A 20994-nucleotide genomic window follows, 5' to 3' on the forward strand; every position below is an offset into this window, starting at 1 on the left:
TCAGCATCCATCGATACTCTGAGACAACTTTAATTTTTCACTGAGGGTCATACCATTAGTTTAACTAATATAATCTAACTAACTGTATATTTAACGTTAATTCTCATCTACGCATTAATTGTCTCCCACTCAAGAAAGATAATTAATCATACTCTCAACATTTGAGGTTACTTAGGATACTATTCCTCTACTTCATATTTCAATGATCATTATCATTATTTGAAGTCTTGCATCAAATATTTGACAACAATTTTGTCAATATAATAGATATGAGACAATATTAACGTTTATCCTTAAATCTTTATTTTTAGGACATACAAAATTATTCCAAATCATTTATTTGGAATTGGTTAGGTAGTCATCTATTTATATGAGATTGAAAGATTACTGAGATATAACACATGCGGAAACAATTTGGATCTTAGGCACTCTAAGTACATCAATTATAATAAATTAGCTAGCATGTTCAAAAGCATTAAAACTCAATGAGTACTTTTGTAGTTTAAATTCTTTTTTCCTCACGAACCGGTTTCGAATCACCACTAGTATCTTTCCTATTATTCTCCAACCTTAGAATGGGATTGTGGAATACAACGAGTGACTTGATCACTCTATTTGTAGAGTGATATTTGCATGTTCATGCAAATTTGAGATTACCAAATTTTAACACTCAAAATTCCACTCAAATTTGTGGGGTTTATTTGGCAAACATGCAAGTTTGATTAAACCAAATTTTGACACTCAAGATTTCACTCAAATTGGTGGGATTATGTTGCAAGCATGCAAGTTTGTTAAACCAAATTTTGACACTCCATTGTTATCACATTTTTGCGCTCAATATGTTTTCCTCGCTTATGGCTTCTTGGTTCTTTTGAATTTGCAATTGCTCCATTGTTATCACAATAAAAAGTGATAGGCAGATGCATATTTGGAACGACTTCTAATTCAGTTAAGAGCTTCCTAAGCCATACTGTCACGACCCGATTTTTTAGGCTTCTAAAAAACCGAACCATGACTAAAAAGACGAAATCGAAAACAAACAAGAAGAAAAGAAAAGAAAAGTAAAGGAAAGTAAAAGGTAAAAATACCATTTAGTTAAAAAAAAATAGAGAAAAGTTTTGTTTCAAATTAATAAAAAAAAAATTACAAGTATAAAATGAAATACAAAAGACTCTATAAGACCGACAAGGGACTGACGCTCCGGAACGACACCTCTCTGTGACAGTGCAGCTCTCGAACACCTCCCCACTTCGACCGGTACCTGAAAAAAAAGAAGGACAAATGGGGTGAGTATAAAAATATACTCAGTAAAAAACGTACTTGTAGGCTCTTAATCGCATCCAAGTTTAGGAGAGAACCACTAACTATACTCTAGACCCTAGAGTCTCAATACTCTCAGTACACAGATCGGGGTGGAAGGACTTAACCTTTGAAGCGGTATTTCAGCGTTTGAGGATGAGGTGCTCCCTCATAACTACATGTACCCCTCGTACAACCCAGCTAGAACTAGTCACTGCATGGTCAACATCATTCCACAGGACGGACCCATCATGCAGGCGACCTTGACCCACTCGGGTGATCAACATCTTACTATAAGACGGATCCCCATGCAGAGTAGTTGATCTACCACCGAGTAACACCTTCCCTAACAGGCGTCTTGCCAAGCTCAACAGTACCACACCGGAGTGGGAAGGAAAGAGTAACACCTCCCTGATTGGCGTCTCGCCCAGCTCAACGATACCACAACGAAGTAGGAAGGGAAGTGTAACATCTCCCTAAATGGCGTCTTGCCTAGCTCAATGGTACCACACCGAAGTAGGAAGGGGAGGGTAACATCTCCCTAACTAGCATCTTGCCTAGCTCAATAGTACCACACTGGAGTAGGAAGGGAAGCGGGGCATACTTGAACGCAAAACCAGATAATGTTGGCTAAGAGGTCATCTCTCTACACCTCGGGGTCCTAATGTGGTTCTCTATATCTCAAGGGTAGTTAAAACTATTGAGTTAGGGGTCCTAGCTTCCAGATTCACTCAATCAAGACTTCCAAGTCCATAACAATCTAGGGTTAAAGGGTCTCTCCCTCTAAGTGTCGCTCACGACACCATGGACCGTAACATTGGGAGGGTCCCCTAACTAAACCCAACTCAATCCCTACAAGAGTTCACCATAGGCGTAGAACAACACTACAACTTATCAATCATATCATAAGTTCACACAATCATTCAATAGGAGTTTATGTATGATTAACAATGCATTCAATCATACAAGCTCAACGAGGCGGTAACATCCATCGACATCCAAAGCGCAGATTCACAAATTATTCAACAGAAGTTCATGTACAATTAACAATGCATACAATCATACAAGCTCAACGGGGCAATAACATCCATCATTACCCGGAGCGCAGATACACAAATTATTCAATAGGAGTTTATGTATGATTACAATGCATACAATCGTACAAGCTCAGCGGGGTGGTAACATCCATCAACACCCAGAGCGCAGATACACAAACTCTCCCTTCCGACAACATAGTATGAACAGATAAAAGCAGTAGTAAGATAGACTAGCAAGCATACCGACAACATAGTATGAACAGATAAAAGCAGTAGTAAGATAGACTAGCAAGCATACCGACAACATAGTATGAACAGATAAAAGCAGTAGTAAGATAGACTAGCAAGCATACCGACATCAAGTACGAAATCTCATCAAGGCAGGAAGTCCAACATATATATTTTTAATTCCCTAAGTATAGAGGATCATTAAATCTAGCCACCCAGGGATAATTTGCTCTAGCATGCATGCAAAACCAAGCGCACCCTACAAGTATTACTTCCTAAATCCGTGTGGATACTTACAAGTATGTCGCGTGCCTTCCCGAGCTTGATTACAGTCGTAACAGAGTTCAAAATTACAAATTATCTATTCAAACACCTAGTTCATAGTAAAATAGGATTAGCACTAGAATCGGGACGAAAAACGGGTGAAAACAGGACAATGCGCGGGTGAAAACGATTAGCACTAATTCGAGTTACGCGCGGTCAACGCGGGCAATGCGCGGGCAGAGGCGCGTTTTGAACCCCAGCAGACGTAGACTTACCCCTCAAATTTTCTGGGCATGACACGTGCGTACAGGGACTGGCGGTAGCTTTCGGGTTGGACCGCGGGTCGTTGGGTTGCTTCACCGAGTGCGGGTCGGATTTTCGGGTCAACCGTCGGATGCATGTCAGCGGAGGCGCCAGACGTGTCCCTCCACCAGTTGCTCGATGCATGTCCTCCCGTTCCGGCGGCCGCGTGTCTGTCGCCGATAGCCTAAGTCATCCAATTTCCAGATTCCGGTCAAATTCTATATCAACCTATTTATTTAGATTTTTCTATCTTCAAAACCGTAACTCGAATTAAATCGATTCCTTCACGAGAATTCAAGATCTCAAGTCCACCTATCTAGATATATTTTTATTGTAATTTTTTTGATACTCACAGCGCTTAATAAATGAAGTTAAAAATCGAGAAAAATTCTATTTCTTACCGAAGTAGGACAGTTTCTCGATTTTATTTTCCGATGCGATTTTTGGCCGCGTTTCCTCTAAAAACTTGCAAGACTCCTCACCTAAAGTGTTGCCACTAGATTATTAAGGTCTAAATCATCTAAAACTCCCGGATATATGGTGATGCGATTTTTGGCCGCGTTTTCTCTAAAAACTTGCAAAACTCCTCACCTAAAGTGTTGCAACTAGATTATTAAGGTCTAAATCATCTAAAACTCCCGAATATATGGTGAAATCTTGAAACAAGAGAGATCACGGACTTACCTCACGTTCTTGCCCGTTTCTTGCCGGAAACGAACAATCCAACGCTCAAACCATTCCTCTTGATACTCTAGTTAGCTCTAGTAGGAGACCTCAGATTGAGGGTGCTTCAGTTCAGGTTTGGGCGTTTCTCTATCCTTCTTCTTCCTCTTCTTAAAAACCCTAACTCTTCCTTTCTCTTTCTCTCTCTATTTTCTTTTTCTTTTCTTTTTTGTTTTCTTTTCCTCTTCTTCCTTTCCATTTTATTTTATTTTATTTTATTTTATTTATCTATTACTAAACTCCCTTCCAGGTGCTTAATGAGGAAGATGGCAGAATGACCAAATTACCACTCCAGTTGACTTTGACCATTTTTCTAATTTTCCACCATTTTTCTTTTATATTTTTCTTGAGTTTCTTAGATATGTCTAAGCATTTCTCTCTTCTATCTCATCTCAAAATTCATCCTCTAAGATTCTCAATAAAATCTTGAAAGTTTAACTTATAGGAGAAAACTTAGGTTTTAAGTTTCTGGTCGGAGTTCGGGTGTTACATATCCTATGAATAGAAATAATTTTGAACGATGTTCTAATTTCTTAGAGTTTTGCACTAGCACATGTGCTGGGCATCCCCAAATCCTAAAGTGATGTAAACTACCTTTACGCCCTCTCCATAACTCATAAGCTGTTTCTGAAACACTTTTAGAAGGAACCATGTTCAAAATGTATGCAGTAGTCTCCACTGCATATCTCCAAAATGAATTAGGTAATTGAGCGAAATTCATCATAGATCGAACTATGTCTAACAGAGTTCTATTTCTCCTTTCTGATACACCGTTCTATTGAGGCATACCAGGGGCTGAGAGTTGAGACGTTATTCCATGTTCTATCATATAGTCCTGGAATCTTAAGTCCATATACTCTCCACGTCGATCTGATCGAAGTGTTTTAATAGTTTTTCCTAATAGATTCTCAACCTCAGTCTTATACTCTCTGAACTTTTGAAAAGCTTCGGACTTGTGATGTATTAGGTAAATATAGCCGTACCTTGAATAATCATCAATAAAATTGATGAAATATTCATACCCTCCTCGTGCTTTGACATTCATTCGACTACAAAGATCGTGTGCACGAGTTCTAAGATTTCTTTGGTTCTATAACCTTTTTTGGAAAAAGATCGTTTAGTCATTTTACCCTCAAGACAGGACTCACGTGGAGGTAAAGAGTTGTCTTCTAACTGATTTAGAAGTCCCCTTTTAACCAATCTCTCAATACAGGACTCATGTGGCCTAGTCTTAAGTGTCAAAGATAGGTATTAGGAGAAATCTTTTGTCATTTATTTTGAGTTTTAGCTGTTTTAAACATCACGGTATTTAAAACAGCTTTTGTTTCGCTCGGTTTTAACATATATAAGTTGTTTTCTAGTTTTGCAGAACAAATATGAACACCTCTTTTGCAAATGAACACTTCATTGATTTCAAAAGATACTTTATACAATTGTTCTAATAAACAAGAAATAGATATTAGATTTCTTTTTATTCGAGGAACATAAAGTTCATTATCTAATATAATGAATCTATTTCCAAAAAACAACTTTAAATTTCTTACTGATCTTGCTGAGACAACTTCTCCTATTCCAACCCTAAGTGTTATCTCGCTTTCCGCAAATATTGTCCAGGAACTAGTTTCTTGAAAAAAAAAAAAAAGCACAAATATGATTAGTGACGACCCTTGAATCTAGTATCCAGGTTGAGTGATCATACTCTACTAAACATATTTCTACAACTAGTCAATCATATTACTTTGTTGTGCCTTTTTAACTTTCTTCTCTACAAGGTATTTTGGGCAGTCACTTTTCCTGTGCCTATTTTCATTGCAATGGAAACGTTTTCCATTATCTGCATTTTGAACCTTGTGTTTGCGGTCAGTAGAAATCTTATCTTTCCCCTTGCCCTTTTTGTCATATGCATCTCAAACTATTCGGTTTGCATTTGAGCCGGAGTTTAGGGGACATTCCTCAGTTAAAACAAACCTCAAATCATCATTTGCAAGTATTGTGTTTAGGTTCGATTTCCTTGTTGCGTAATTGTCGTCGTTTAATTTCTTAGAAGCGAGTAATTGTACTATTGAACTTGACATGCTGAGATTTAAAACAAATTTTATTAGTGAATTGACTTAATCTTTTTTTTTTTTTAATCCACTCAGATTTAGCAAATGTAATAATGTACCCAAAAATTATTAATTTTCAACGATACTTTAGTGAGTTAGAGAAACTGCTACGGAGGGACAGTCAATCACACCTTCACTAAACCAAGACATTCTTGACTTAAACACTAATCCCAGAATAACTCTTATTCTATAGTCTTTTAGTATAATTCTGACCGGGTAGTTACTCTAAGTCAACATGCAGGCGAAACATGGGAATCTCACGATGCAACCTAGTGGTGGAGACCATTGGATGTGTTGATAAACTTCCTTCTCCCACTTACTATAAATACTTTCTCTATTCACCTTGTTATTAACTCATGCAAATACCTTCCGAATGGAGGCCGCTCCCAGGGCGACAGGAGGATGAACATGAATCTTACGGTGTGAATTTTCCAGAGAGCGTAAAAAGAAAACAATGTATCTCATAAAATTTTCCTCCCACTAAGTATTTTAGACAGTTGGGTATATTATTACTTCGGTATATTCCGGCTAATTAAATATAACCTAAGTCTAGGTGATTTTTCCAAGTATGACATTTATACTAGATTTTTACCTTTGATTTCTAGGTGATTTTTCATTTTTTTTTCAAAATTCTTACATCACTCATGCATGCTCATAAAATTGGGCTAACTAAGCTAAATACTGGCCCGATCTCCAGGTAGCAGGTGTTCAGTAAATCATATTTACCTTATTGTGCCTTTTCGGTTTTCTTCTCTACAAGGTATTTTGGGCAGTGACTTTTTTCGTGCACGTTTTCATTGTAATGGTAACATTTTCCATTATCTGCATTTTGAACCTTGCGTTTTGCGGTCAGTAGGAATCTTATCTTTCCCCTTACCCTTTTTGTCATATGCATCCCAAACTGTTCGATTTGTATTTGAACTGGGGTTTAGGGGACATTTCTCAGTTAAAACAAACCTCAAATCATCATTTACAAGTATTGTGTTTAGGTTTGATCTCCTTGTTGCGTAATTGTCGCTGTTTAATTTCTTAGAAGCAAGTAATTTTACTATTGAGCTTGACATGCTGAGATTTAAAACAAACTTCTATTAGTTAATTGACTTAATCCTTTTTAATCCAATCAGGTTTAGCAAATATAATAATGTATCCAAAAATTATTAATTTGCAATGATACTTTTGTGAGTTAAAGCATCTGCTACGAAGGGGCAGTCAATCACTCCTTTACTAAACCAAGACATTCTTGACTTAAACACTAATCCCAAAATAACTCTTATTCCTATAGTGTTTTAGTTATCGCCACTTTGGTCAAGAAGATACTAACTCTTAGTAATTCTTTGTAAGTGTGACCCGTCATTTTCAGACCTTAGAGATCGACCCCAAGAATGCTATCGAATGAATAAGCCAAAGTTGGGAATGAACCTAAGAAATCCTATCCATTTCTGGAGTTTATGTTGTTTCGACTCCCATGTTACAACCCTCCGAATGGGTAGTTCCTCTAGGGCAACATGCAGGTGGAACATGGGAATCTCACGGTGCAGCCTAGTAGTGGAGACTATAGGACGTGTTAATATACTTTCTTCTCCCACTTAGTATAAATACTTTCTCTATTCACCTTGTTATTGACTCATGCAAATACCTTCCAAATGGAGGCCGCTCCTAGGGTGACACAGGCTGAGCATGAATCTCATAGTGTGAATTTTTCAGAGAGCGTAAAAAGAAAACAATGTATCTCATGTACTTTTTTTCTCCCACTAAGTATTTTAGACGGTTGGGTATACTCATTACTTAGGTATATTCCGGCTAATTAAATATAACCTAAGTCTAGGTGTTTTTTCCAAGTATAACATTTATACTTGATTTTTACGTATGATGTCTAGGTGATTTTTCCTTTTTTTTTTAAAAAAAAAAAAAATCCTTACATTATTCACCCATGCTCATAAAACTGGGCTAAGTAAGCTCAAGTATTGGCCCGATCTCCAAATAGTAGGTGTTCCATAAACTGTCAACTTAAGTACCTCCAGCCTTAGACAAGATCGTGCCAGGTGAGATTTCTTGTAACTGTAGTTTTACAAGATATCGACGTATTTTAACTATTAAAATTGATCGCACTTGGTTGTTAACCATAAGTGAGCATACATTTATCTTTGTTATAGATTTAAACGTCTATCTCGTTTATGACGTTGAAAATAACCTATAACATGCATCTAACATGCTTTATATAACTATTATATAATCATCTATTTCATGCAATAATATAACAATTTTTATCTATCACTCATGGAGACCTATAAGATGCATACTATACATTATAACACTTATAGCATACTTTGTAATGTATGAAACATGCTTAGCCTATGGTGGGATTTTAAATCTATATGACATACTTTATGCATATACATTTTCTATTTAATTTAAACATACATTCATAATGCATAATTAATTAAACACACTAAAGTGGATTGGTTTTGGCATTTTAAAGCAAGCAATTAACTAAGTTATTACATTAATAATTAAAAATAACATGAACTGCTCTCGAGGATCACGAAATGGCCGAACCAACCCTTAAAACCGTTGAATCGAACCCCAACTAGCAGAAAAATACCCAAACGGCCTCTGGCATCTTCTTCTTCGGTTCATCTTGCTATCTCTTCCATTTTCGATCAATTACAACCTAAAATAGACTCTAATGACTACATAAAAATTATAGATCTTTCTTCACTCATTAAGGCCTACATATTAGGTCAATTACAATAATTGTTTCAAATGGAAGCATAAAAAATGCCAAAAACCATAAACATCCACTTTAGCAACCACAATTTTCATTCTGAAATGGTATCCACCATGCTCAAATTAATGTAAATAAAGTGCCTAAAGCTTGCTCTAATACCAATGGATGGTGTTAATATAACACCTGCGGAAGCAATTTAGATCTTAGGCACTCTAAGTATATCAATTATAATAAATTAGCTAGTATGTTCAAAAGTATTAAAACTGAATGAGTTTGAATACTAACCTTTTGTAGTTTAAATTCCTTTTTCCTCACTAACCGGTTTCGAACTACCACTAGTGTCTTCCCAACTATTCTCCGGCCTTAGAACGGGATTGTGAAATCCAGTGAGTGACTTGATCACTCTACTTATAGAAAGATATTTGCATGTTCATACAAATTTAAGATTACCAAATTTTGACACTCAAAATTCTACTCAAAATTGTGGAATTATGGGGGCAAGCATGCAAGTTTGAATTAACCAAATTTTGATGCTTCCACTCAAATTTGTGGGGTTTATTTGGCAAACATGCAAGTTTGTTAAACCGTATATTGACACTCAATGTTCCACTAACTCAAACATGAATTTTTCTATTAAGTGAAGTCAACATTTTGACTTTCTCTATTTTAATGCAACAATTAATTTAAATAATTAATTTCAAATCAAAATACCAACCCCAATGAATTGTGACACATATTGACACTCTATTTATAGAAAGATATTTGCATATTCATGCAAAGTTGAGATTACTAAATTTTGACACTCAAAATTCCACTCAAATTTGTGGGATTATGGGTCAAGCATTCAAGTTTGAATTAACCAAATTTTGATGCTTCCACTCAAATTTGTAGAATTTATTTGGCAAACATGCAAGTTTGTTAAACTGTATATAATGACACTCAATATTCCACTGACTCAAACATGAATTTTTCTAATAAGTGAAGTCAACATTTTGACTTTCTCTATTTTAATGCAACAGTTAATTTGAATAATTAATTTTAAATTAAAATAATATTAAATGATTAATTAAACAATTTAATTAATATTTAACATTAAATCAAATGCCAATCCCAATCAATTCTGACACACATTGAATATGAATCCCTATTCATAATTAAAATATTTAAATCATATTTAAATATCTCTAATTTTCTCATTTTGTTTAATTCCTAATTAAATCAAAATACCGTTAAATGTATCATATATATTTAGCGTATATTCCCTAATTTGAGTTCAAACACTTCAAACTCACTCGTCACACTGTTCTAAGGTTTAGTCCGATATGAGCTAGCAAGGGGACCTAATGGACCTACAGATTATGGGCTCCAACGATCCGAGATTAACCGGCTAAACTCATTAACCTTTTAACCAACATTCGTTAACTACTAGGACACTCCACTATATATATATTTCTGTCCATTTGATATAACCATGATTAATAAGTCGATCTGTCACAGGTTGTTTGTAACTAGAGCTGGGTCAGTTTACCGTTTTTACCCCTAAAGTTACTTCTTGTTTCTTAACTCCCACTGATCCTCTAGTGAACAATTGGTTTGTGGTCTAACCACCAAATCGAATTCCTCTCGGGTCAAAGAGAGGGTGGGGCCCCTTGTTCAAGACCTAGAGTCAGTACTTAAGAAACAACCTTTCTACTATCTCTAGAAGTGGGTAGGAGTGAATTCTATCTTGTACCCTATGTCCCCAGCTATTCAAATTGGTGTAGAAGGAAAAATGCTCGAGACATATAAAGGAGTTTAGAAAAATTAAAAAAAAATGGTGATTTTAATGAAAAATTTATGTCAAAGTCAACCTGGGGCAAAGAGGTAATATTGCCCCACACACCACTTAGAGGGGATCTTGACAGACCTGCAAGGAAAAGAAAAGAAAAAAGAGAGAGAGAGAAAAAAAGAGGAGTTTGGGTTTTTAAGAAGAAGAGGAAGGAGGGTTCTATGCTCAAATCTGACCATCGAAGCACTTTCAATGTAAGGACTCCCTCCAGATCTATTCAGAGAGTCTAGAGGAGCGATTTAAGCGCTTGGATCATTCGTTTCCAGCAAGAAACGAGCAAGAACGAGAGGTAGGACTGCGACCTCCTCTATTTTAGGATTTCGTCCTAGATTTGTGAGTTTTCGATGATTTAGGTTTTAATAATCAATTAGAATATTTTAGGTGAGAATTCTTACAAATTTTGGAAGGAAACTCAATCAAAATTCGTGTAAATTGAAACCGAGAATCATCGAACTTTGTAAGAAACTAAGTTTTTCTGATTTTCAAACTCATTTCTTGATAAAAAAAAAGCAAAAAAAAAAAAGAAAAAAAAAAGATATTCGGATAGATGGAGTTGAGGTCTTAAATTCTCGTGAAGGAATCAAGTTAATTCTAGTTATGGATTAGAAGACAGAAAACATCTTTAAAAAAAATAAAGTTGATATGTAATTTGATTGAAATCTTGAAATTATTAAATTCAGGAAATGGTGGAGAGGGGTGAAAAGCATCTCACAACCAAAGGGACATGTGTTGGGCACGCAGTGGAGAAATGCACCTAACGCCGTACGCTGACACACGTCCAACCACTTACCCAAAGTTGATTTGAATAAAAAATCGACCCGTGTGCCGCGAAGTGGTTCGACGACCCACAATCCAACTCAAATCCTATTGCCAATCCCTACACGTCAAGTGTCATGCCTAGAAAATTTGAAGGGTAACTCTGCTTCTGTTGGGGTTCGAAGCACGCCACTGCCCGCACGCTTTCCTCGTTAATCGCGCGTGTTCCCTACGTGTGGAGCTCCCTATTCTCACCCATTTTTTGCTCGATTTGCCATATTTTGTCCCGATTCCAATATTAATTCTATTTTGCTCAGAAATAGGGGCCCACAGAGAGAATTCATAAATTTTGGACTCGTCTATACCTATAAATCAATTTCAGGAAGACACGCTATAGACTGATACATAACCATGCGAAATTAGGAAGTAATACTCATTGGGTGCGCTTAGTTTTGCATGCAATTTGGAGAAAATTACTTCTAGGTAGCTAGATCAAATAGCCCCTACTTCTAGGTGGCTAGATCAGATAGCCCCTGGACATAGGAAGCTAATTATATATTTGATGGACTTGCTACCTTAGTGGAATTTCATTCTCACGTTTTTGTATGCTTCCTCGAATGTCTTACGCCCCATATCTCAATAGTGGCGTAAAGCGCATATCATGTTTTTGGAAGCCCATAACTGGAACTCATCTCAATGTCGATGAATCTTATTTCTCGACTTCCATCTTAACCAAACTCACTTGTGAAAATGGTTTGCTTGTGGGGTGCATAATTCCTATAGTGGTCACCCTTGTCTGTAAGAACTTTATCTGAGTCTACCATATGGTTTGAATCAAAGCATGCTTTATACTATCTAGGCCACGTGGTCATTTCAGAGGCATGCTTGACATCTAGAATTAAGGTCATGGGAGGTTGGGTCATAGGTATATCATCTCATACTGGTCCTTAGAAAGTCTTATGTACATTTCTATGGGTTGGACGTCATGCACTCTGCAGAGTCACCTCTCAGTCTTCCTAAGGCTAGTAAGCTATAACATGACCCCTGTCGGCCTCCTCACAATAACTCGAATATAGCATTGACATAAATAGAGGGATCATTCACTATTAAACACCCTAAGGTGTAATCATAGTTACCACTCAACCCAAGACAAACATCAATTTTTATAGACCTTAAAATAAATCATAACCTACTAAACAGGGTTAGACTGCATACGTGGTCGTGGCGAGGCGTGTGAAGGGAATGAACTCTTCATCCACATAGCGGAAGCATTGGGAACTATTTTGATTTTTATTATGAATTAAAACAAAAGCAATAAGCTCTAGAGTACGAACTCTACCTTTATAGAAACCCTAGCTTGCAAGTCCTTGAAGTTTTCCAACCATGCAAAAGCTATTCAACATTCCACGAGATCTTCCTTGCTATGACTCGAACACAAGGTAAAGGCTTGTGGGAGCCTCTTGAAAGAAAATCCCTAAGGGATTGGAGAAGAATAGTTTCGAGAATTCTCTGAAGATATAATTTCATTCTCGAGAGAAAATGGGAGAGATTGGTGTATTTTAGCTCAACCCGAGTGTAATAGCCCAAAAAAAATCATAAATAATGAAATAAATAAAGAAATAAAAATAATTATAAAAAATAGTAATAATAATAAATAAATAAATCAACCAAAAAAAGAAACATTTCTCCTACTTCTCCCCACTAACCTCTCATCCCTTCCCACAATTATCTCCCCTCAACCCATCCTTAGGCCCCAAAGTAACAAAACAATAATTAATGGTTAGATTTACTTGAGGAAAAAAGAAAAAACAGAGAATGACCTTCATCCAGTTGAGATTCACGGGAGATTTACCAGAAGATAGATCTAATCAATAAGGTATATATTAAATCTTGATTCTTCATTTTCTTTTATCCTATTTCTTTTTTAGAAATTAGAGCCAATTATAGTTAGTTTTTCATTAAATTATTACAATTGTTTAGGTTTGAGTTAGAAACTAAATGTCAATCATTTATACAAACCACCTCATAGTAGTAATATTAAGTTAAATTTATATCAGTAGCCAAATGAATAAATTAAAAATAGAATGGCCAAGAAAATTTGTGAACAAGGAAACACTGAGATAAGAAAGATTTGGGAACAGGGATCCACTAGAAATTTGGAATACACAGAACAAAATTAAGAGGGCAACATAGTAAGTACAAATAAAAAAAAAAAGGAGGATTTAAGAATTAAAAACCATAAAAACTAAATAAAGAGAGAAAAGTAAATACAAGAAGCAGTAAAAAGCAGAATAACTTGAAATAACTCTATCTACCTTTTTTATACAATAGTAACCATGGAAAATAAGATTTTTAATAAAAATATAAGTATACATATATAACATTTCGAGACTTTGAACAATGGACCAATGTAAATTAGAGAAATATTTTATAGAGTTCAAACTTAAAACTGATGTATGGACTCACATAGGTTGACTTGGATTTCAAAGGACGGAATCAAACTTTTATTAAGGATATATTCGTGACAACGACTTAAGCTAACCAGGTAAGTGCCCTTACTATCGGCATGGTTATATTTGATGTTGACACGTACCTGTGGTTTTCACGTGTCATATATACTGATATGTGTGAATTATCTGTGAATCGGTATGCTTATATTATGTTTATGCTATGTTATAATATGTGGATTGTATGATAATAATTATAGTACGATGTGTTCAAGGATATGTCTGAGATAGGATACGAGAAGGATGCACAATACGAAATGTAACGATAGGAGTAAGATACATTCATGAAACGTTAAAGTTTGGTTACATACTGGAGTGCTATGGATAGGGGAGATTGATGAAAGAATATGGTTAGGATATGGGTAGAAAGGGATAGGTTGGTGATAGATTGATAGAATGATAGCGTTAGGATACGTTCCTATGATGATATGACTAAGGTATGTTCACGTGACGATATGAGTGTGATACGTATAAGAACGTTAAGGCTATGATAAGTTAGGAAATGATATAACCACAAAGTATTTACAATATGACATGTTTATGATACGATATATTGTGATGTGATATGTTATGTTTAGATTGTTTTGTGTGACCATTGAAGTAATTGTTGTATGAATTGCACGTTATGAAATGAAATGTTAAAAGCACGGAGCGTTATGTTATGTTTTCTAAATTGTATGTATACAGCATGTTATTAATGACATGATATCACAATAAATGAAATGAAATGTAACCCCATCAAGATTACGTATGATACATAAACTGAAAAATGAGAAATAACATGTTAAGCATGAAAGATAATAGCGGGGTTATATTCGTTAATGATAAAAGTAGAAATATTGGGGACCTCATGCATTGTGTGCTCATGCATTTGGGGGGATACCACTATTCCATCACGAGGGTACGGACACGTACATTCAATGGCAGAACAACGATCGTTATGTTTTGTATAGCGTTGTCGTGACGATTACTAATTCTAACGGGTGTCCGGCCTAAGGAGCTCCTAGAGTATGCTCGCGACAAGGAAAGTTGCCAAGCGGTGTGCGAACTGACTAGTGAGCTCATACTCGCACTTATGGGCTGTGTGTAGATATATGGTACACGTCCAAATTACCCATTAGGACAGCACCGTAGGTAGACAGATTGAAAGATATGTCCCCCCATCTCATTTGCATGTGATTGTTGCATAACCCCGATAGGGGGTCACTTACTGAGTATTCTAGAAATACTCAAGCCTCGTGCTACTATATTTTTCATATAAAGGCGAGGTATTCCTGTACCATTGACGACGACACCGCAACTCGAGACCATAACACATGCATAGGATAGTGGTATTTATTTTCTTAGACTTAGGCTAGAATAGGATGTATTTAACTGAGAGGCTTATTTATTTTATTTAGTCTTTGTTATGTCGTTTTAAAGATGTTTTTGAAACACGCAAGTCTATGACTGTGTTTTAATAAAGGTTATGTTTTATGAAATTTAAATGAAGTCTTCCGCATTTAATGTTTATGATAGGTATATAGTAGCGACCTTAAATTAAGTAGAAAATTTCTGGTCATTACTGTTGGTATCAGAGCTCTAGGTTACAGTATCTTGTAGATTAGTCTACGATGTAGGCTTGGCATGTTCCATGGTCCCACCGTTGATGCCCCGTCTCCATCAGGTATGACTTGCATAAGATAAGAAAATAAAATGTTGTTGATTGGTATGTTGTTATTGGTTGGTCATTATAAAATATAACTCATAATTGAACTTTTACACCAATAATTGTATCATAATTGACTGCATTATTATTTGCTTAATTTTATATTTATTATAATGTAGAATATGTTATGTTTTACCTTGCATGGAATGTGAATGTAAATTGTTGTATTGATGATGTTTAGATTTACTGAGGTTGGTACTGTGAATGGGTAGCTATAGTTTTAGTAAGCTACTAAAGGTTAGTGTATGCAGAAATAATTTTGCTAAGGAATGTCATATGCTTCGGTTAGACGTCTCGAATATATATAAATTACTTAGTGTGATGACCATAGATATGGAAAGGAATGCACCAAGGTATACTAACGTGTAAGTAATTTAAAATGAAATGAAAATGACCCAGGAAGCTTGATAAATGACAATATCTTATAGTATGCTATAGATATTAAGGGTGGTGGTGTTTGAAAGAAAATTTTATAATTTTGAAGTATGTAAAGATGAAATTAAAGTATCAGTAAGAAAAAAAAAATTGAGTTAAGACTATAAAAGTTTAAAACGTGTATACTTAAATTGATGGGTGAATGACATAAGTGTCTTTAATGGAAGCTAAGCTTGGAAATTCTGAGATGTAGAAAACTTTCCTGCCTTAATACGAGTTGAAAATTAAATAATAATAAGAATAATAATAATAATACAACCGCAATTATGGAAGTTGTGAGGTGATTTAAAAGTATCGAGCAACAGTTTGGATGAGGCATTACTATCATGGTCAAAATTTTAGAGGCATATGGAGATGGACTATGATATGAGATTGTCAAAGATACCTTAAATTTAAGAAACCATGATTTAAGATGAACTTGGGTGGGGGATACACGAGGATTAGAGTGGGACATTGTCTCTAAATCAACTAGAAGTTTTGTGGTAATCTTCCTTAGGGTACACGAATGCACTTAAGAAGCTCAACATAAACAAATTGTTGTAGAAAGTTACCGATCAATTTTTTCTAGCAATGTCAACCTGGTTAAATGGTATTACCATAGTCAAAGTTTCAAGACTGTTATTTGAAGTTTAATTTTCAAGTATCCCAACTTTTATGGCATCTGAGGATATTCACCATGCTTATATAATACCAATTTTTAGAAGAGAATTTTGTTAAGCCCATTCTTGATATCACAAAGCCGTTGAAAGGATTGTGATGTCTTTCGGTAATGGTTATAGGAACATTAGTTTTGGGTTATACTAGATAAGGTGTACCAAGAGAAAAGCCTAATTGACCATGTTTCCAATGAAAGTTACCAAATTCTCAAACTCTAGCTTGACCACAAATCAAATACGGTAAATCGTTCGTAGATCTATGTAATTTACTAGTGCATTCAATTTGCATTGGGCTAGGGTAGAGTTTTTAACCAGTTCCATGTCATGATTTTGACTCCAAAAATTAACTAGAATTGGAGTAGGTAGCCGAAAGAGAAGAAGTATTACAAATTTCTTGATTTTGTATGGGAAAATAGAAAAATTTGTATAAGGAATTCATCTACAAAGATGAGACATTAATGATGAACCAAATCAAGTGGACAATTAAGAACAATGCAAATACAAACAATAATGAGGGAAGGAAAACCATTCTTTTTTCTTTTTAATTATTAAAAATAGAGAGAACCAACAATTTTAATTGGAAACATATTCCCTGGGAACTTCTATAGTAAATAGACTATAGAGAATTGTGATCAGTCAAATATTGCAAAGCTCCGGTATCTATTACCGGTCAGAATTGGACTATAACGAAATTTCGGTCTATACCAGCACTGTAATATTTTACTGGGGAGGAAGATTAGAATTAGAGATTAATCGAGAAGCAAATATATGAGCACATGTGAGTACGAAACAAAAAATATCTATTCTAGTTCTATCATCAGCTATGGGTTCGAATCTTAAGAGAAATTCTCGAGAATGTTTCTACCCTGAATTTTTCTTTGTTTTTCTTTAATGATAAGGAGAGAGAAAAAAAATGGACCAAAAGAAAACGTCATTTTGGAGTTCTATCAATAATTTTCTTGTGTAGAGTGGGAGATATTTTAAAATGAGATTTTGAGAATGTATGGACAAAAAGGTCAATTAGTGAACTTTTAGCTAAGTTTAGAGAATTTGATTTGGAGAACAATGGAAAGCAGAAACGGTAAAACTATTGATCGAGTAGATGCAATCATAATGGAACAAAAAAGGTGAGGAACTATTAAGATTAAGTTTGCCAACCTTATTGTACACATGAACATTTATTTCAATGAAGTGCATGAACCACAAACCTTAGATGAATTACGTTGCCCATGAAATTCTAGAAGAAGACTCAATATGGCATGATAATGTTATGTACGAAATTTGGTGACGATTAGGTTATGATAACGGGCTAAACCAAGTATAGGTGTAAAATGATTAAAATGCCCCTATAATTATGTTCCACTAATTTATGGCCAAAGTGACCTTTAAGTGACATGAAATTTGATGAGGAGTCTTATGTCATGGTGTAAAGGGATTACACAAAGTTACAAGGCCATTGGAATATGTTGAAGAATTAAACCAAGATTTGGGGTGGTAAATGACCAAAAGACCCTTATGAAAATTCTATGACTTTTTCAAGATCTTAGAAAACTTAAAATACTATAGGAAAATTGTATGAGACTTATTTATTATTTTAATGGTAAGTAGGAAAGATTTTAGGGAATTATAAGAATTTTGGGGTATGAATTAGGATTTAAAATAAGTAACTATTTATCAAGAGACGTTATAAGAAATCAAAGATTTTATGAATCGACCGAGTGATAGGCTTATGAAAATTTTATGAATACAAATAAATGTTTATGACTCATATGAATTATGGTATACTTGTTAAGAATTTTTCTTTAGTTGTACTTCAAAACTTAACAAAGAACCGTTAGAATAAGAACTCGAGTTATTCCAAAATTAAAATACTTTCGGGGACGAAAGTTTCTTTTAGAGGTATATAATGTAATAACAAAAAAAAAAAAATCATAAATAATGAAAGAAATAAAGAAATAAAAATAATTATATAAAAAAATAATAAATATATAAATGAACAAAACCAACATTTTCCACCTCTCTCTACTAACCTCTCATCCCTTTCCACCATTATCTCTCCTTAACCCACAATTATCTCTCCTTAACCTAGCCAGAAATTGCAATAAGAAATAGAAAATCAATAATTAATGGTCAGATTTACTTGAGAAAAAAAAAAAGAATGACCTTTACCTAGTTGAGATTCACTGAAAATTTACCAGAAGATAATCTAATCTAAGGTATATATTAAATCTTCTTTTTCTTTTATCCTATTTCTTTTTTAGAAATTACAACCAATTCTAGTTAGATCTTCATTAAATTATTACAATGGTTTAGGTTTGAGTTAGACACTAAAGGTCAATCATTTATACAAATTTTAGTAAATCACGATAGAGTAGTAATATTAGGTTAAATTTATTGTAACTCCCCAAGCCCAACAGGTACGCTCCATCCTTGTGACTAACACCTTCCTAACCATTGTGAGTTTATATTTCTAGATTTTATTGGAGGATTTAGAGTGTGATTTTTAAATCGGTGCAGAAGAAAGAAACGCTCTGGATGCATCAAGGAACTTAAAAAAAACAAAAAATGGTGATGTAATCGAAATTTGGGTCAAAGTCGACTGGGACAAAAAGGTAATTTTGCCCCACACCTACCACCATGAGGGAGGTCTGGACAGACCTAGAAGGAAGGAAAAGAAAAAAAAAAGAGAAAAAAAAATGAACCGTTAGGATTTTTTTTAAGAAGAGGAAGAAGGAGGGTGAAACGCCCCAAAACCCGAACTGAAGCACCCTCAAACTTAGGTCTCCTACTAGGGCTACTCAGAGTATCAAGAGGACACATCTGAGCGTTGGATCGTTCGTTTCCAGCAAGAAACGGGCAAGAATGCGAGGTAAGTCTGCGACCTCTCTTATTTCAAGATTTCACCATAGATCCGGGGGTTTTAGATGATTTAGACCTTAATAATCTAGTTGCAACACTTTAGGTGACGAGTCTTGCAAGTTTTCGAAGGAAACGCGGCAAAAAATTGCATTGGAAAACAAAATCGAGAGATTGTCCTACTTCGGTAAGAAACTGAATTTTTCTCAGTTTTTGCCTCCATTTATTAAGCGTCGTGAGTATCAAAAAAATAGAATAAAAATATATCTGGATAGATGGACTTGAGATCTTGAATTCTTGTGAAGAAATCGATTTAATTCGAGTTACGGTTTGGAAGATAGAAAAATCTAAAATAAATAGGTTGATATAGAATTTAACCAGAATTTGGAAATTGGATGAACTCAAGCAATCGGGGACAGACACGCGGTCGCCGGAAAGGGTGGACACGCATCAAGAAATTGGTGGAGAGACATGTCTGACGCCTCCGCTGACACGCGTCCGACGGTTGACCCAACCCGACCCGCGCTCGGTGAAGCAACCCGAGACCCGCAGTCCAACCCGAAAACCTTCACGCCAATGCCTATACGACACGTGTCAAGCCCAGAAAATTCAAGAGTAAGTCTACGTCCGCTGGGGTTTGTAATGCGCCTCTACCCATGCGTTGACCGCGTGTACGCCCTGTGTCACAACCTTACTATGAAGAGAGTAGGTTGTGACCCTCATGCCATGACAAGCAAAGGGGCGTCCCTCAAGAGACGCCCATCCGGCCATATGCGGGCCAACGTAGAAGAATGCCATGATGCGATCGAGGAGGACGATGCATCATCCAACACACCACCACGCAAAGTGGGCATTGAAGACATGTTGAGACACAAGCATAACAGAGACATCAGCATGGACATGAAGGACAAGATAGGCTTGTTGAAGGGCCGGGTAGGGCCCCGGGCCTTAACCTCAAAAGTTGAGGCTTCGGAAGGAATTTGGTCATGCGGTTCGGGAGTTAAGTCCGTCCATATGAAATATGAATGCTCGCCAAGTTTGGTGTCAATCGGACATTGGACGGACAATGCACGACACCGTATGACACCTCACGAAAATCATGTCTACTCCTGGTAGAATGAAAATGGCTCAAAATGTACTATAGGGGGTACCATGGTGTTAGCTCTCCACCACCCCTGGGCCCTATGGCCTAAGTGAGCTACCTTGTGGCACATACGTGTGTCACAGTGTGGGCGAGCGTGCCGAGACGAGTGTCTCGGGGCGACTTCCTTTGAAATGGGTTTTTGAAGGACAGTACCGGACGGCACGAGTGTGCCGGTATTGCGCCCTAGCCCGCATGTCGGAGGTTGCTACATACACCCGCTATCCGGTACGGTATCCGCAAATGACTCGGCATGGGCACGGGAGGGCCTATGCCTCGATAGAACCCGGATAGATGGATGTTCGGGAAGTCCCGATGAGATGAACGACACGTGGGCCCATTCTCGATGGCATGACCGAACGAGTTATGATGAGCGACGACATCCCGAGACTCGGGATGGCGTCAAGACATATGGACCCT

The 20994-nt window shown here is 36.1% G+C and overlaps 2 long non-coding RNA genes across 3 annotated transcripts in view; one reads left to right on the forward strand and one right to left on the reverse strand.

The window, feature by feature from the left end:
* Positions 1 to 1148: 1148 nt before the first annotated feature.
* LOC111439632 lies at positions 1149 to 3985 on the reverse strand. Of its 2 annotated transcripts, none has more exons than XR_002709827.1 (3): positions 3816 to 3985; positions 3533 to 3613; positions 1149 to 1261 (listed from the first exon to the last, which is right to left on the reverse strand). It is a non-coding gene; the product is annotated as an uncharacterized LOC111439632 (long non-coding RNA). The 2 variants fall into 2 exon arrangements; XR_002709828.1 differs by lacking the exon at positions 1149 to 1261 and adding an exon at positions 3086 to 3315.
* Positions 3986 to 19294: 15309 nt separating this feature from the next.
* The window catches only part of LOC111439631, a 6187-nt gene continuing 4487 nt past the window's right edge, over positions 19295 to 20994 (forward strand). Inside the window, exons 1-2 of the long non-coding RNA XR_002709826.1 lie at positions 19295 to 19446; positions 19540 to 19620. This is a non-coding gene — a long non-coding RNA (uncharacterized LOC111439631). The remainder of the gene's footprint in view (positions 19447 to 19539; positions 19621 to 20994) is intronic.

Source organism: Cucurbita moschata, unplaced genomic scaffold (genome assembly GCF_002738365.1).
Source record: "Cucurbita moschata cultivar Rifu unplaced genomic scaffold, Cmos_1.0 Cmo_Scf00098, whole genome shotgun sequence".
Classification (NCBI taxonomy): Eukaryota; Viridiplantae; Streptophyta; class Magnoliopsida; order Cucurbitales; family Cucurbitaceae; genus Cucurbita; species Cucurbita moschata.